This window comes from Etheostoma spectabile, chromosome 20, assembly GCF_008692095.1.
Source record: "Etheostoma spectabile isolate EspeVRDwgs_2016 chromosome 20, UIUC_Espe_1.0, whole genome shotgun sequence".
In the NCBI taxonomy this organism is placed as follows: Eukaryota; Metazoa; Chordata; class Actinopteri; order Perciformes; family Percidae; genus Etheostoma; species Etheostoma spectabile.
This window is the reverse complement of record NC_045752.1, coordinates 23,485,324-23,489,596: the sequence shown is the minus strand read 5'-3', so window position 1 is coordinate 23,489,596 and position 4,273 is coordinate 23,485,324. Positions and strand designations below refer to the sequence as shown.

The window sequence follows — 4,273 nt, the reverse complement described above, 5'->3', positions numbered from 1 at the left end:
GGTCCTGCTGCACCCCCGGCTACACCCTGCTACGTTCTGGGATGCCCTGCAGTGTCCTGCTGAACCCTGCGGAACCCTGCTGCATCCCGCTACATCCACCTATGCTCTGCTATGCCAACCTACTGCCTGTAATGCCCTTGAGTGCCTTGCTATGTCATGAACTACTACGACTACCATTTGTAGTCACTGAATCCATTATCTTCATGGTGACTGTTATTGCCACTGTGCATCACCCCCCCAACCGGCACCGTCAGACACAGCCTACCAAGAGCCTGCGTCTGTCCCAGGTTTCTTCCTAAAAAGGAGTTTTTCTTCACTAGAATTGTTGGGTCCATAGACCTAATCTATCTGTAAAGTGTCTCAAGATAACTTTCATGATTTGATACTGTAAATAAAATTGAATTAAATTGAACTGTGAATTAGGTGTGTGTGACCACATGGAGAGGCGACTGTTTGTTCAAAAGAACTATGCCAACTCCTAAAGAGGTTAGTGTAGATTAAGCAATGCTCTTATAAATATATCAGCACTGGAGAGTATTTCTTCAATGAAAGAAGAGCAGAGACCAGGACTGAAGGCTTTTCTCAATGGAAATGATTGTTCTTTCTGTGCTCGACTGGCTTTGGCAAGCGTTAGATTACCCTCGATTCCCCGGCTTTGACTGCCTTTTTCCAAACAGTTTCCTATGATCGCTGTAAAAAAATCTTTTTGTAACGTCAATGGAAAGAAGCAACAGAAACAAATATTCATGCAGTAATGTTGCATGTTGTTGCCTACACTGCACATACCTGAAAATGGAGCCATAAAGGTCCCCGATTTGAATCTCTGAGTGGTCTGGATTGCATGAATCATCTGCATTAGGAAGTCAATTAGAGAAGTCAAATCACTTTACTCAATGCTTGAAGGGAATAAAATATCTTGCTAGCCTGCTTACTGGAGTTCCACATATCCTGTACAGGTTTGGTTGCATCATTTGTGTTCCCTTCAAAAATTGCTCTTGAGAAGATTAGATGAAATTTACCTCCATAGTTACAAGTGTAGTGTGCATTACTCCTGGACTTTCAAAATTGCTCTCAGTGAACACATACATCAGGAAATAACTGCCATTAAACTGCTTTAGGATTATACTCCCACCAAAGAACAGATGCTGCCTAATTGGGCCCTTTATCTACTCTGTACCAGCTTAGGCTTAATGTCTTGACTTTTGGTTTTGTTGGTTATTTTGCTTATAACAACATATGAAAGTTCCTTGGTACAACCGCATACCAACTTATCTTTTTCTAACAAGAGATTTCCTCTTTTAAATGTGTTGATTTGTTGTAAGGGTGGTGTTGTCTTGTTAGAATGAGTAAAGATGTTATATGAGAAACAATTTTTTTTTTAGTAGACACGGCACAATCAGTATGTCCTTTATGACTCACATAATGACAACCCTGGCACATCGGTTCAATCTGAGTTCATGTCAGTCTTCTAGGCGTCTACAATTTGTCTGGTCCTCTGCTTTTGTTTCTGTCACTTTCTTCTGCTCATTATCTGAGGGGGAGAAACAGCCACCTCTATTATTCTTTCACATGAGAAAGTACTTGGGTGCAGAAATGCTGTGTGCATCTATCTCTGATCATCAACTGGTCGAGTGATTGCTGTAGCAATGTAATCATGAATTATCCCCAAAAAACATTTATGCAGCGGAGGTTGTTATTAAATTTAAATATTGCTGACGCTTTATTTTACAACTTGATAATTTTCCAATAGTTTACCAGGATGTTTCCTCAAGAAAACTACTGTATGTCATTTGATTCAAATCATGTTCAAAAAATAGACAGAGACGGTGTTCAGCTGCAATCACAATTGATTAATACCAATGAATATAATTAGAGAGCCATCAAGTCAGTGCAGAGCTCATTTCAAATCATGCAACATTTTTTTAAATTTGTCCCCAGGCAAGCAGTTCACTATATATGAAAAAAAGTTTACAATAATACATCAGTTATGACTGAATTTACTTGAGTTTAAAACAGAGCAGTTTTCTGGATATTAAAAATGTCTCTTATAAGTACAAAATTACAGTAAATAACAGAACTGGCTTCTATTAGGGTCTATTTATTTGTGTGGCCGCGTTACTATCTGAAACTTTGCGTCATTATTTGAATATTGGCTTGTATGTGAGAATTAACAGTATATTTACAGTATATACAGGTATATATATTTATATTCCCTATTTTAAAAGCATATTTTATCATATTTTAGTATGGTGTTTACTTATTTCTGATCTGCATCCACTCTTATTTGCTGTTAATAATAACAGGGTTTCTGCAGGTTTCAACAAGTCAAATTTAAGACCTTTATAAGTGAAATTTAAGACCAATCACAACATTAAAGTATGAAATGAAATGCAGGGTCACAAAAGTCATGAAAAAAATTACACAGAGTAATAATAATCTGTACATACTGTATAAAGTAAATCATACATGGACCTTCAAAAGAAAAAACTACAACACCACGAGAGAAAAAAAAGCATTTTAATGAACATTAAAGGTGCTCGGAGCAATATTCGGTGACAGCACTTCTTGTTGACAGTCAAAGCATTTTCAAACAAACCAGAGGCTAGCTCACCTCATCCCGCCCCCCACCCCCCACTGTACACCCCCTCTGTGCTTCCGCGAACTGCTGAAACATCCGATTGGGTAGTGTTGGGTTTAGAAGCCTTTTATTTGTTTTTTTTCACGGTAAAAGACCTGCGATATAGTCAGTTACAGTAGCTCCAACTTCAACTAATGAAACAGTTTCCAGGAAGGATGCTGGCCAATCAGAGCAGACTGGGCTTTTTCCAGTGGGGGACTTAAAGAGACCGGCCCTCCTAGAGAGCATATTGTACAGAGGGTGACTACAGGTGCAGCAGCCATGGGCAATATGACAAAAATAAAGTGTTTTTTTAAACATTAAAGCATGTGAACATGTTAAAACACAAAATTAAAGTACAATCCTAAAAATTTTATATAATAGATGCCCTTTAACACTAATTAAAAAATGTAAGAGTAGAAAAACAATTTTAATTACTTAGTGAATAAAAACGCCATTTCTGTTAGAAAGAGAGGTCAGGGCCGCTGAGAGTGAGTATACCATCATGTTGTTGTACTGTAGGAATAAGTGCTGTGTACTTTAAGCTCAATTTCCCAAGTAAGCAGTAAGTGTGAAAGGAAATTCAGGAATACAGGATTTCCCTGATGCTTTTTTCCCTGCCCATTGTAGTGTCTGGCCTTTATTTGTTTGTGCTGGCCATGCCACCCGCTATTATTTGAGCCCAGACCATTATTGGGATTTTGTGTCTCACATTGGGATGTGAGACAGTACATCGCAGTACAATACATTGAAGACCATTGCCCCTATTTGTAAATGTATCCTTTCTCACATTTTAGTAACATCTCCCATTTTCTGATCTGTACCTGTTTTAATTTATTGTCAATGCATATTCACACCTATGTTTATCTGTTTTAAATTTGGTATGATGCACATTGCACAGTGAAACACCTGCAGGAGCTTCAATATGATGAAAAAATAAAAATAAAAAACAGCAGAACAAGTAGAAGCAATTTGAATACATTTGTGAATGTCAAGAGTTGTTTTCTGTTGTAAAGAGAAACTAAGAGCAGCAGAGTGGTGAGTAATAGAGGCAAGCGTTTTTTCAGGGATCCTGTGGGTTAGGGGATGTGTGTGTGCGTGTGTGCGATTAGATTCAATTTCACTATTCATCACGTGACTGGGATGGGACAGGAACAAAGGTCAGTAGAGATACACTGAAGCACATTAAAAAACACAGCAACGTAATTATCCGTTCATTGTCAAATACCATCGCTTTGTATTATACAGGCGCTTAAAGGGGCCTCGTGTGTCAGTATGAGATGCTGAGGGTTGGGCATGACAATGGGCGGCACACCCTGGACACAGTTATTGGCGGGTGGGCACACACCCACTTGGTGACACCCATAAACGTCCCACACAGCAAAATAATAAGAAAAGAGAGAATCCAGGACAAGGGCAGGGTCTCACAGAGACAGACACCTTCACACACTTCTATGGGTCTTAACTGATGATTGACAGGGATTACTTTTGTATGAGTCCATACATACTTTTTGACAGAGATGTCTGAATGAAGCTTCATGAAGCATTTTCTTCCTTTTTTTTTATCCCAATAGATGGTGCTCTCTGATCAATAAAAGGTTGAAAGCACACAGATTTTGCATTTACTTGGGCCTTTTTCTCAAAACAAAAAGCGCC

The 4,273-nt window shown here is 38.7% G+C and overlaps 1 long non-coding RNA gene across 1 annotated transcript in view; it reads left to right on the top strand.

Annotated features, from left to right (window-relative positions):
• Positions 1-2,892, top strand: part of LOC116670193 (uncharacterized) — a 12,250-nt gene extending 9,358 nt beyond the window's left edge. The window contains exon 3 of the long non-coding RNA XR_004326964.1: positions 2,789-2,892. This is a non-coding gene — a long non-coding RNA (uncharacterized LOC116670193). The remainder of the gene's footprint in view (positions 1-2,788) is intronic.
• The last annotated feature ends 1,381 nt before the right edge of the window (positions 2,893-4,273 follow it).